At 40.4% G+C, this 14,671-nt stretch overlaps 1 protein-coding gene across 2 annotated transcripts in view; it reads left to right on the top strand.

Annotated features, from left to right (window-relative positions):
• LOC132823891 (guanine nucleotide-binding protein subunit alpha-14) overlaps nucleotides 1-14,671 on the top strand; it is a 156,757-nt gene that overhangs the window by 16,969 nt on the left and 125,117 nt on the right. The gene's annotated exons all lie outside the window — the stretch shown is intronic.

Genomic DNA, 14,671 nt, shown 5'->3' with positions numbered 1-14,671 from the left:
GAACCTACGAGACATAGGTGGCGTAGCTGTCAGAAGTATAGGACTATGACCAAAGCCTGGTGAGTTGATTGAGAACAAGTATTTTGAGTACGAGCAATATTTTGAAAAAATGGGCAACCTACCAGAATATGACAAGGAAGTAGTTATTTTAGCTTCCTTTGTGGAGTTGTGTTGCAAAGGATGAACCAGTGACACTTGGGCATTGCCACATGTACAGCCAGGGATCAGTCAGTGGTGTGCTAGCCACAAATTTTAAAAGGTTGAAGATCTCATATCTCATTTTGTACAATTACTTAGGATTGTCAAGTCTGAAGATTGCTCCTGTCATCATTGAAGAGTGATCATAAATTGAAACTGAACAAAACGTGAGAAGGTGCAGATACTGAGTTCAAGGATTAACAAAACCCACTTTGAGCTTATCCATTGATTAACGTCAGACACTTTGATGCTAGTAATTCAAGTAGTGCTGAGTGAGCAGGAATTTTTAATAAGATGACAGTGTGTGAAAATCCACTTGAGTTATCTTCCTTGTATTTGGTGATGGCATAGACTGATCATCAAACGAGCTGCATACAACTGTATTGGAGTCGGACCAATGTCCACGGATCTCGGAAGTTGTGAAGAAGAAATTACCATGTTTGAGCATTCAGGATATTGCAAAAAGAGATCTCCTTAGAGTTAGAAAGTAATTGCTTAATCCAAAAACCTAGAGTACTATCAAGAAGAAATTACTTGTTTCAACAGAAGAGTTATTTTCCATTGTGGACATTCATGAGGTTAAAGCTTCCTCACATGGTGATATGGATTAACTACCCAAATTATAGGAAGTGTTCCCTGCAAGGGAACCTCTGAGATTAAAGATTCTCCACATAAGGTAATAACCAACAATGTCCTTCACCACATCAGAATCAGAGTGAACAACCCCCAAAGAAGAGACCTATTATTCTTTCAAGTCCAAAGAGGATGCATTCTGAGAAAAGTGTGAAATATCCAGATCACCTTCAATTGTGCAGTCAGTGACTAAGGATGAAATGATGATGTGATAAAAGTAACATAATTAACCCATTATACATTTGTGGGAGGGGGGAGAAAGCTTGGTGGCACTGAAAAGAGTTAATGTTCATGTTACATTTGGCTCCACCCATTAAGCTAATGCAGCACAATCTTTGGACAGAAAAAATTCTACTGCGGCTTTTGAAGGGGACAGATGTATTTATACCATCTCCCTGAGGTCCTAGTCATTATGACTGATCAAATATAGTTGTACTTATTGCATCATGCAATGAAGCTTGTTATTGAACATTCAATCCCCTTATATCAGCACTGTATAGTGGTATATCCTATATCATGAATCATTGCTTTTGTTGAAAACATAAAATGATTCGTGGTAGTGAATCACTTGAAACAAACCTTTTCCAAGAACTGCATACTGGTTGAGGTGACAAATACAGGTTCTGGCAGTGGGTCATCTGGAGAAACCCTACAGTATTCATAAGCACTGCCATAAATTGTATTAAGAGGAGCATAGGCAATATAGAGAATTGGCCATAGCATTAAAGTTTGTAGGAAGATGATTCGTTAAACATGTGACTTGGCAATGGCCTGTGATATTCCAATGAAATAATTGACTTTTTCTGGTAATGTTGGAAACTTCAAAATTGGAAATGTTTAGTTGTTGATACTTGGACTCTTTTGGATTGTATTTAGTGAAGCTAGACTTGAATAGAAAACATTTTTAATTTAAAATATTTTGATTGGCAAGAAAAAAATGAGGTGTTATAATGTTTAATAGTTAGAATGATTTGTGCTTTAAAATGATTATCGTTAAATAAAATCTCTTGTTATAACAACTCTGAGTTCCTTCCTCTTTCTCTGGCGACAGAATCTATGATTTGGAGGAGCAGCTAGGGCAGTCGTGAGAGAACCTGTCATTGAAGTAGAAGGAGGATCACCCTGGCTGATGTCTCTGCTGCCATGCAGCGCATAATTTGGCAGTGCTGATGGCAATTGGTTTAACCAATTGCTTAATGATTAGAAAGAGGATGCAACAGGAATCACAGAGAACAAATCAAGTCAAGTCATGTTTTGGTTACAAACCTCCTTCATCAAAATCCCCTCTATCTTTCTCTGTGAATGTTATTCCTCTGTTTAAAGTCTGGTTGAAGATTTGTAGCTCGGGTGTCCGTTGTTGTGGTTCTGTTCGCCGAGCTGGAAGTTTTTGCTGCAAATGTTTCGTTCCCTGGCTAGGGAACATCATCAGTGCTATTGGAGCCTCCTGTGAGGATCAGATACGTCGATGACACCTTTGTAATCATCAGAAACACAGAAATAGAAAAAACACACCAAATCATCAACGCCACACTCACAGGAATACGATTCACGAGAGAAGAGGAAAAGGATAGCCAACTCCCATTCCTAGACGTGTTAGTAGAGAGAACACCCAACGGAGAATTCACCACAAGGGTACACAGGAAACCAACACACACAGACCAAGTCCTAAACTATGAAAGCAACCACCCCAACACACACAAACGAAGCTGCATCAGGACACTATTCAAAAGAGCCACAACACACTGCAGTACACCAGAACTGCGAAAAGAGGAAGAGGAACACCTATACAAGGTATTCGCCAAAAACGGATACCCACGCAACTTTATCATCAGATGCCTAAGAGGTAGACCACGGAACGAGGACATGCCACAACCAAAAGGACTAGCCACACCACCATACGTCAGGAGCATCTCAGAACTGACAGCCAGACTACTGCGACCCTTAGGACTCATAACAGCACACAAGCCAACTTCCACACTCAGACAACAACTCACTAGAACAAAGGACCCAGTAGCCAGCACGAGCCAAACTAACGTAGTTTACAAAATACCATGCAAGGACTGCACAAAACACTATATAGGACAAACAGGAAGACAGCTAACAATCTGCATCCATGAACATCAGCTAGCCACAAAACGACACGACCAGCTATCCCTAGTAGCCATACACTCAGACAACCAGGAACATGAATTTGACTGGGAAAACACTACCATCATAGGACAAGCCAGACAGAGAACAGCCAGGGAATTCCTAGAGGCATGGCATTCATCCACAAACTCCATTAACAGACACATGGACCTGGACCCCATATACAAACCACTACAGCTGAAACTGACACCCGGAAACGGCAAGAACATCCATCAACAGACACATCGACCTGGACCCCACATACAAACTACTACAGCTGAAACTGACACCCGGAAGCGGCAAGAACAAACCACTATAAATACCGGAAGAAACATCAAAGCAGCGCTTCACAGGAGGCTCCAATAGCACTGATGATGTTCCCTAGCCAGGGAACGAAACGTTTGCAGCAAAAACTTCCAGCTCGGCGAACAGAACCACAACAGTTATTCCTCTGTCTTTGGTAAGAAACAAAAACATTTGAAAGTCATAGCTGAGCGAGTTTTGAGAAGATTTATAGCTCAGTTTGAGGTTCTGGATGTAGGTTTGCTCGCTGAGCTGGAAGATTTGTTTTCAGATGTTTCATCACCATACTAGGTAGCTTCTTCAGTGAGCCTCCGAATGAAGCACTGCTGATGTAGCCCACTTTTTAAGTTTGAGTTTCCTAGGGTTGGTGATGTCATTTCCTGTTTTTCTCAGTGGGTGGTAAATGGGATCCAAGTCAATGTGTTTGTTGATAGTACTCAGTACTTGGACCCCTTGGCATCATGGCAGCCCACAAACCCACCAACACACTAAAATACCCTATGCAAAGACAACAAGCAAACTAATGTCATTTACATAATACCTTGCAAGAACTGTAACAAACAGGCAGAAAGCTAGCCACTAAACAACATGACCCACTCTCACTAGTATCCTTACTTATGGGTGATGAAGAACACCACTTCGACTGGGACAACACATCCATCCTAGCGAAAGCCAAACAGATATGCACGAGAATTCCTAGAAGCATGGCATTCCAACTAGAACTCTATCATCAAACACATTGACTTAGATCCCATTTACCACCTCCTGAGGAAATGATGTCACCATAGGAAATTGTGTCACCACAGGAAATGACATCACCAACACTAGGAAACTAAAGCATATACATAGAAGGCGGGTTACACCACCAGTGCTTCATTCGGAGGTTCACTGAAGATGTTACCTTGTATGGTGACAAAGCTTCTGAAAGTGAACCTTCCAGCTCAGTGAGCCAACCTACATCCAGTCATGGTTGACTTCACGTTTTTAATCTGAAAATTACATTTCCTTGAATTTTTCCCACTTTCACTTCTGTATGTAAACAGTCTAATTTCAGGCTGGCGACAAGGTTGGGTGCAACAAATAGCTCGTGTCCATCCACCCTGTCTGAAATAATCATGACTATTTAGGGGATCATTGATTTTCCATTTTTCACACTTGCCACTCATATCTTGTCAGATTGAGATTGGAAGTCTGAATCTGTGCTTTTCTTGTTGAGCTTGAGTTTAATAAGCATAACTGGTTTTAAAGTTGGCCAAATATTGTTCCTGGATGTATCCTTCGAACTAGCAAAGAGTGAGGAAATATCACATGGGGCAAGGGTTAATGTAAGTTGTGGGGTCAACCTGGCATGCTCCCTTCTCTTTCCCATCCCATTTGATTGGAAAAGAAAACATTCAATATGTGGGAGCTTGCTGTGCAGATTGACAGATGTGTTCAATAGGAACTAGAATTCAAAAACACTGCATTAAAAGTAAATTTCTTTAGGATTTTCTATTGTTGGGTGCGTTACAGTTGATTTAAAAAAAACAAAGCATTGTGGATCCTGGAAATCTGAAACACAAACAGAAATTTCTTGAGAAACGCAGGACTGGCAGCGTCTGTGGAGAGAAAGCGCAGTTAATGTTTCGAATCCATAAACCCTTTGGAAAACCCTAAATAAAAGTCAGCCTGTATGTAAGATAGTACCACTATACGACTGCATCATCTTTTAAAGAAAGGAGTTAGTGATAATGAAATATTGGCCCTGAAAAATAAAGTATCCCTGAGAAAAAGACCAATGTGAGCAGTTTTTCTTTGTTAGAAGAACCCTCAAAGAAAATAGTTTGAGTTTCATGTTGGCATTATCCTTAAGGGGAGATTTTGTGGAGGCATTAAAAATTGTGAAGGGTTGTGATAAGCTAGGTATAAATGTCAGAAATGGTTTTCACTAACATAGAGTATCATGGATTTGAAGTATTATTGCAGCACAGAAGGAGACTATATTTGACCTGTCATGTTTGCAAGTGTAGTCCTTTTCAAATGATTGTCAAATTCGTGTTGAAAAAGCTGATTGTATCTTTTTCCATCACAATCCTAGACAGTGCTTTTAAATTCTAACATACTGTGTGACTAAACCTTTTTTAATCCTCCATTTTTTTTGCCAGTTGTCTTGTACTGATGTCTTGATCCTTTTTCCACCTAGATAGTTTCTTTCTAATCAGTGTTCGGTCATCTGATTTAGAACACTTCTCTATCAAATCTCTGGATCTTCCCCAAGGAGAGTAGCTACCAGCTTTACCAATTAATCTGCTTAACTAAAGCCCTCATAATCAGACCATTATCTAGTTGGACCATCACTGTTTTATACTGGGTCATCACAATATCCTTGCTTATATGTCCTAGGCTGCAATTTATGAAACCCAGTATCATCAGGTTTTTTAACCACCTGTTTTAATTTGTGCTGCCTCTTCCATTGGTTTTGTATATACACCTCCATTTTTCTGTTCTTGGAAATTCTCTTTTTTAAAAGAAAAAGTGCAAGTTATTTTTTTGCCAACATGCTGCATTTCTCAATTTTCTGCAATCAATTTAGTCTGATAGGGTTCTATGCATTCTGTCAGCTTAGATGTGTCCTCTGTGAGGTTTAGGTTAACTTTAATCACAACTCTGTAGACTATTTCCTTTTACTTGGCCAACAGCATATCCGTTGTGGCAATTTAATTTTAATTTCACTTACTTGGCAAGTTAGTTGTGTGGCTGTTCATCAAATGTCTTTTGGAAGTCCTATATGTACCGTATCAACTATATTATCCTCATGTTAACCTTTTATTATCATATCAGAAAACTAAGTTAGGAAAGCTGTGCTAGATTTTGTTAAACCACACTTGTTCAAATGACTTAATTTTTAAAAAATTACCAGCCCTAAAACCTTCTCCTTCTGAGATTTAACTGATTGATTAATTGACCTGTAGAGACTGGGCTTATTCTTGGGTTTTCTTTTTGTGAGGGGCTAACAAAACTGAGGTCACAGGTTTAAGGCAAGTGGCAGAGGTTACATGTGTAAAACATGTGTTTCAGTTTTATTTTGAGACTTGGAGTATATTGTCTGAGAGAGCAGTGAAAATAGATTCAGTAATAATTTCCTGAAGTGGATTGAGTCACTGCTTGATTTTGGAGAACTTTGAGATATGGGGGAAGAGTATTGAAGAGAAACTAATTCGGGCAATTATTTTAGGGTACTGTCTTGATCAAATGCTCTTGTTCTATGCTGCATCATTGTATGATTCTATGATTTTGTTTTTAAATATTGTCCTTCCAATTTTTATAAGTGAATACATGAATTAAGTTTGTCTGTTTGCTAACTACTTGAAAGTGGGATATAAATTTTTCAAATTTTGAAAGAAAAGATGTCAAGAATTGATCATTATCATAACAAAATTTTGGTAAAAACCACTTCTGAACCAATGTTCTTTATTTCTAATCTTATTTGGCCTTAGCCTTGTTTTGTGTTAACCGCAAATTTTAAAAAAAACTTGGTTAGAGTGTGCATGCACCACATCCTTTTTTTCACATGTAGGTATAATCTTAATGAGCAATGTAACCTATTGTGAATTGTTTGCTTATGTATATTATTATAATAATACTGCACTTGGAATGGAATAGTTAATTAATCAATTTCATACAATCTAATACAAACTGCATATTTCTATCTTTAAAACCCAGCAATTTGTAGCTTTGCATTAATAACTAAAATTGCTGAAAATACTTGATTTGTCTCTCTTCTCAAATGCTGATATTGTAGGATCATGACCTTTTTAGCAAAGTTTAAAAAGTTTGAGATGTGTAAAGGAGGTTTTAAATTGGGACAACATCAGTAGCTGTTGTGCGGGGAAAATGGAGAACTATATTATTGCCTGGAAGACTGCAAAGTATCCCACTGAAATGTGACATGCTGATCTGATGAAACTAACATAATTTTGAAGAACATTCTGGAAGACTGAGGACCGAGAGGCCAGAGTAGGAATTATTTGGAGAATTGAAAATGACAGGTGACTGGATCACTCTGATAGACTGAACTCGGTTGTTGGAACTCCCAGCCTAGGGGAATAACATTGAAAGAAGTACTTGTTGCTACCATTCATTGTAATGCTTAAATGAAGTACTGTTTCAACTTGAAGGCATGTTTTGAGATTATGGACAAGTGAGGAGGTACAAGAGCAGGTGTAGTGTGTTTTACTTTTACATGAAAGAGTATGTTGAGATTGTTTTAGATTAGATTACTTACAAGTCCACACCGACCCCCGAAGCGCACCCATACCCCTACATTTACCCCTTACCTAACACTTCAGGCAATTTAGCATGGCCAATTCACCTGACCTGTACATTTTTGGACTGTGGGAGGAAACCGGAGCACCCGGAGGAAACCCACGCCGACACGGGGAGAACGTGCAAACTCCACACAGTCAGTCGCCTGAGGCAGGAATTGAACCCAGGTCTCTGGCGCTGTGAGGCAGCAGTGCTAACCACTGTGCCACCGTGCTGCCCGAAAGATGAGGGCCGGTGTTGGGGATGTTAGAGTTGTGTAGGAAACAGTTCTTCAGACCCTTGAAAGGAAAGATGTGATTGGTTGTAGCGTTTGTGGTGCAGGATGATCATTTGAATTTAGCTAATGAGATTGAATGTTAGGACAAAGGAAATGCTGTCATAATTGTGGAAGGGAGAGAAGATGTTTAGTACAGCCATGTGTTTAATGGCCATATCAACATGATACGGGGGACAACTTCATTTTGGGGGAAAAATGAAGTGTAGAAGCATTGCAATGTGAGATGGTATCATAGACCATTGAGATGGTGAAACTGAGAATGGCTTAGAGTCCTTTAATGAAATGATATGAGGAAGCATCATCAATTTAAGGATAGATCCCGTGCATGTATGGTGCATATTGGTTGATAGTGTGACTTTAGTTACACGTGTATGTCTAAGTTGGGAATAAGTTTGAAAATGTCTAATTCTGGGTGAAATCAGGAAACGTAATCATTCACGTGCTCTCTCTTTTAAAAATAAACGATGAGTGATTACTTGTGTAGGACTAAACCAAGGATTTTCAGTTTATTCCATGAATAGGATGATCCCAGTGGGTTTGTCAGGTAAAACATTTCATTTGGAGAAATGATTTGGAGGAGCTGGTGTTCAACTAGGATGGACAAAGTTCAAAATCTTGCAACACCAGATTATAGTCTAGCAGGTTTATTTGGAAGCACTAACTTTCAGAGCACTGCTCCTTCATCAGGTAGCTGTGGAACAGTATGATAAGATATAAAATTTATAGCAAAAGATTACAGTGTCATGCAGCTGAAATGATATATTGAACAAACCTAGATTGCTGTTAAAGCTCCCATCTTTTAGAATGGGCTGCAGGTTTCGGTTCATTAAAATGTAAATCCCAGAACTTCTTTCAAATCACATTCTCAAGATAACTTAAGGTTTTATTAAAAAAAAACTCAGCTCAGACAGTGCATTAAAGATGTGAGGTTAGAGTCTGTCTGTATCCTCATCTTGAGTCAGGCTAGTTCTGTTTCCAAAATAGGCATTTATGAAATATTACATGGATTGACTGCCTGCAGATTGTTTGTTTGCTTTTTGAGAAAAAGAATGTATCTGTAAATATAATTCTGCAAATGTCACTTGCAGAAAGTGAGTGAAATTGTTTGGTATAAGAACAAGTTTCATGAGCCAAAGGAGGATTTTAATAAGCAGAAACTGGTTGGCTGTGTTTTGGGGAAGGACCAGATAGCCTGTGGGCTATCATCGTGCAGGATTCAGGGATAGAAAGATTGGATATTGGAAGGCAAAAATTTTGGAAGAGTTGAGCATCAATAGGAAGACACTGAAGACCAAATTGGATGAAATTAGAGTTTAGATATATAACAAAGTTCGGTGGACCAACAAGAACATTGCCATACCTGATATGCATTTTGGGAAGGAGGAGACAGCAGACTGATTGGGTTGGGGCTGTTATATTAGAGAAGTTTGTTTTATTGGTCCAGGAGAAGGTCAGTGATGGCGAAGTCTCTGCGAAAGTGTTGGGTGGGTTTCATGTTCAGCCTTTTAAGGTTGAGATTGTTTTATCAAAATATCAGTGTCATGTCATGTCATCAAGTTGAATGATCATGCTATAGTTGCACTTGAGATAATGGAGTGAGACAGACAGAAATAGATCAAACTGAGTGAGTTGAACAATGGAGTGAAATCAAGCCCAATGTCACACGAGAAGGTCAAGAGAAAATTGTGGCTCGTAAGCCTTCCAGGGTGGCAAGAATTCACATGGTGAGAAAGGATCAGTTTTGTCACCAGGATCAGGATCAGGATGGATCTCTTGACCAAAGAAGTGGGTGTGCAGATGAAGTGATAGAAGAACAGTTGTTAATTTAATAAGGATATAAGACTGTGCAAAAGGAAGGAGTCAGAGGGACCTGAAGGGGGAAGAATGGTTGGGAAGGTATTGATCAATCTGACAATCTTCTCTAATGCTTGAAATCTGAAAGGAAGGAAAGTTTTTTTTGCAATGACCTTGAAATTGGAACCTCAAGCCTGACAATTTCAAGTGAATTGGTGCTGCAGGGACATTGTGTGTGTGTGTGTGTGTGTGTGTGTGTGTGTGTGTATTTGTATCTCTGTTTACATAATGAAAGCAGTGGTTTGAGGTGTGGTGTGGCTATCTGAATATATAATCAAAGGTGATTTAAAACATGATGGTATTTCAGTTTGGATCTACCTTCATTGAGAGCCTGAGATCTTTGCTGTGGAAACATATGTGGTGTAAAAACAAGATTTGATCAGATATCTGATCAACAAGGAAAACAAAAACAATAAAATTCTTCACTCCTCCATCATTCCCAATGGCACCTTCTCATGAAATTGCAGAAAGTGTAACACTTGTCCATTCACCACCTCCTTCCTCACTGTCCAAGGCCCAAGCACACCTTCCAGTGAAGCAGCTTTTCACTTCTTTCAATCTACATTTCATAATGTGGCCTTCTTTACATTATGGAGACCAAGCGCAGACTGGATGACTGCTTTGCGGCATACCTCTCTGCTTTGTCTGACTGAATGACCCTGATTCAATAAACCACCTTGTTCATGTGCAAGCAGTTCTAGCCTGGGTGTGCTACAATGTTCCAACAAAGCACAACAGAAGATCAAGGGAGAACACCTCTGTTTTTGCTTCGGCACTCTACAACCTCCATGTGTCAAACCAAATTCCATAACTTCATTAACTGCATTATGTCTGTCATCTACTATTCTTACATTCTCTTCCTCACACCATGTCATGTTTGTATCTTGTTTGCTTTTCACTTAATGAGAGAGAGTCCTTGCTACTATCACCCCTTTAATTTACATGCTTTTTACACTTTTTCTCCACTATTAGCAACCACTTCATCTTTTGCTTTAGCTTACTGTGCTGTCTGTTCTCCTCTGCCTCTATCAAATGTATTATAAAAAAAACTATTTTCCCACACTTTTCAGTTCTGAAGACCTGTTATCAAATTGGGAGTGTTAACTGTTTCTCTCTCCACATAAGCTTCCAGACCTGAGTTTCGCCAGTGTTTGTTTAACAGTAAAGATCAACAGAGTCTATCCTGCCACAAAACAGCAGAGCTACTTATAGTAGGCTTTTGAATTTAAAACAACACAATGTGCTGGAAATATTAGCAAGCATCTGTGGGGAGAGAGAGGGCACAAGAAAAAAGTCAACATTCAAGGGCAGTGAACTTACATCAGAACTGGAAAGAAATTTGAGATGTAACCCAGGCAGAGTGGGCAAAGCAATATGGTTTATGGTGGAACATGGGAAGAATTAAATAGTAGAATGATGACAAAACAAAAGGAGATGGAAATGGGATGCACAAAGATGACTCTTGAAGAGAAGTAACAGATATAGCTCCATTGGCACTAATTCTATATCTTTGTTTAGCGCACCTAGCTTTGTTTTTACACAATGTGAAATTTCAAGTTAATTTTGTCTCTTGTACAGTTAAGATTATTAGGTATATTGAGGTGCTGTTCATTTTGTGACGGAATATAATCAGAGATTACAACACCGAAACAGACACTTCAATCCAAGCCAACCAGACATCTTAAATTAATCTAATCCCATGTGCCAGCATTTGGCCCATATCCCTCTAAACTCGTCTTATTCATATACCCATCTAGATGCTTTTCAAATGCTGTAATTTTGCCCATCTCCGTTTCTTCTGGCAGCTCATTCCATACATGCACCACACTCTGCGTGAAAAAGTTGCCCCTTGATTCCCTTTCAAATTTTTCTCCCCTCACTCTTAACCTCTGCACTCTCGTTCTGGACTCCCCCACCCCTTGTTTATTTCCCTATCCATGCCCCTCATTATTTTATAAACCTCTATAAGGTCACCCCTCAGCCTCTGGCACTCCCCTTGTTTATTTCCCTATCCATGCCCCTCATTATTTTATAAACCTCTATAAGGTCACCCCTCAGCCTCTGGCACTCCAGGGAAAACAGCTCCCGCCTATTCAGGTGCTCACTAATAACTGAAACCCTCCAATCCTGGGAATATCCTTGTAAATCTTTTCTGAATCCTTTCAAGTTTCACATCATCCTATGGGGCAGAGACCATGGTATAAAATAAATGATTAGTAAATGAATTCAGTTTTTTTGCTCACTTCTTATCTCCAAAAGCTGCTGATCATCACTCTTCCTTCCTGGTTTATGTCCTATTGTACATTGGAAAGAATTCCCTCTTTCTAGGTACTCTCTTGCTTTCTTTTTTTCAGATTTGCCTTTTCCCTTTTTCTACGTTTGACTGGAGTTTGATTATTTTGTCAACTGGCAGAGGTCTTTTCGGATGTCATCAACCTCTCCCTGCAGCAGGTCACTGTACCTGCCAGTTTCAAGAGGGCCAACATCATCCCTGTGCCTAAGAAGGCTCATGCAGCATGTCTCAATGACCATCGCCCAGTGGCCCTAACCTTGGTGGTCATGAAATGCTTTGAAAGGCTGGTCATGGCATTAATCAACTCCAACCTCCCCACTACTCCTGACTCATTCCAATTTGCTTCTCGCACCAACAGATCTATATCAGATGCCATATCACTTGCCCTTCATTCCTGCAAATGTGTTGCTGGTCAAAGCACAGCAGGCCAGGCAGCATCTCAGGAATAGAGAATTCGATGTTTCGAGCATAAGCCCTTCATCAGGAATAAGAGAGAGAGAGAGAGAGCCAAGCAGGCTAAGATAAAGGGTAGGGAGGAGGGACTAGGGGGAGGGGCGATGGAGGTGGGATAGGTGGAAGGAGGTCAAGGTGAGGGTGATAGGCCGGAGTGGGGTGGGGGCGGAGAGGTCAGGAAGAGGATTGCAGGTTAGGAGGGCGGTGCTGAGTTGAGGGAACCGACTGAGACAAGGTGGGGGGAGGGGAAATGAGGAAACTGGAGAAATCTGAATTCATACCTTGTGGTTGGAGGGTTCCCAGGCGGAAGATGAGGCGCTCCTCCTCCAGCCGTCGTGTTGTTGTGCTCTGCCGGTGGAGGAGTCCAAGGACCTGCATGTCCTCGGTGGAGTGGGAGGGAGAGTTAAAGTGTTGAGCCACGGGGATTCCTCCCTAGAACATCTTGATACCAAGCGCAGCTATGTAAGAATCCTATTCATTTAATTCAGTTCAGCCTTCAACACTATTATCTCCTCTAGCCTGCTTACTAAACTTAGTGATCTCGGACTAAGCCCCACTCTCTGTAACTGGATCCTCAGTTTTCTGACCCACAGTCCACAATCAGTGAAGACTGTGGACAATATTTCATAATCACTAACACTCAGCACTGGAGCCCCCCAGGGATGTGTACTTAGCCCCCTACTATACTCACTGTATACCCATGACTGCATTGCCAAAAACTAGACTAATGCCATTTACAAGTTCGCTGATGATACCACCATAGTCAGTCGAATCTCAGATGGCGATGAAACAGACTATGGACTGGAGGTGGAAGACCTGGAAAAATGATGCACTGAGAACAGCTTAGCTCTCAATGCCAGCAAAACCAAGGAATTCATTATTGGTTTTTGGTAGGATGTTACTCATGATCCCCTACAGATTAACAGCACAGAGATGGAACAAGTAGAAAGTGTCAAGTAACTGGGAGTGGTCATCCACAACAAGCTTTCTTGGACCTTTCATGTTGACGCACTGGTTACAAAGGCCCAACAACGTGTGGTCTTCCTCAGGCAGCTGAGGAAATTTGGCATGATGGTGTATACCCTTGCCAACTTTTATAGGTGCGCCATCGAGAGTATTCTGTCTGAATGTATCACTACCTGGGCTGGCAACTGTACCGTTCAAGATCAGAGGCAGTTGCAGAGAGTGAACTCAGCCTGGACAATCACAAAGGCCAACCTCCCATCTATAGAATCCATCTACTGGGCCTGCTGTCAAGGGAAGGCTGCCAACATTCTTAAAGATCCATCCCATCCTGGCAATGGTTTTCTACAACCTCCACCACAGGGGAGAAGCTACAGAAGCCTGAACACGCACCAGCTAGTTTTGTAACAGTTTCTACCCTACTGTTAGAATACTGAATGGACTGTCAAACTCTTAACATTTGCCTGTACCTGTGATTTTGTTTTTGCCGCTGTTTATTTATTATTTAGTATCTATGCTACTTAACTCTGTGATCTCCATATGTCGCTTGCAAGTCAAAGTTTTTCACAGTGCCTTGGTACACATGATAATAAATTCAATTCAGTTGTCTCCTTCCCTCTTTGGCAATGTTTCCATTGCTTTATTCGTTTGTTTACAGTGTTCCTTCATCTGTTGCCTCTACAATTCAACCTGTCTTCCACCCTTTGCTTGCCACCATCAACTCCCTTCCAACAGCTGTATCTGTCACCAATGCCAATTCTGCTAAGCTGCTTATCCATCTGAACCATTTTGCAGCACTGTTTTGTTCGTTGAATTCTTTTATGTTGTATGCAAATTTAACATTTGTTTCCTTGCTCAGTGCAGATCATTTGCACAAAATATACAGTCAGACCAGACTATAGGGCTGTTCTCTCATTGGAGAGGAGTGACTGGTCATGGTTTAACCTGATGGTCACCACACCTCGGGCAAGGTGAGAAGTTAAGCAGAGTTCTTCAGCCAGCATGGAAATTGAGCCCATGCTATTGATATAACCACATTGTGATCAGCCAACTGAGGTAACCGATTCAAAAGCATTCTTCAGACTAACTTTAAGGATTGCATCCCTTTCAACTCTAAATTAATACAAGAAACACCTATTGTCACTAATCCTTTCATTTTCTGCATCAAGAGCTAATGTTATCTCTGTTATAGCAACCAAGTGTTGGAGAAACTCAGCAGTCTGGCAGCATCTGTGGAGAGAGATTTCTGAAAAGAGTCATATGAG

The sequence above is a fragment of the Hemiscyllium ocellatum genome, chromosome 2 (genome assembly GCF_020745735.1).
Source record: "Hemiscyllium ocellatum isolate sHemOce1 chromosome 2, sHemOce1.pat.X.cur, whole genome shotgun sequence".
Classification (NCBI taxonomy): Eukaryota; Metazoa; Chordata; class Chondrichthyes; order Orectolobiformes; family Hemiscylliidae; genus Hemiscyllium; species Hemiscyllium ocellatum.
This window is presented reverse-complemented; position numbering and strand designations above follow the sequence as displayed.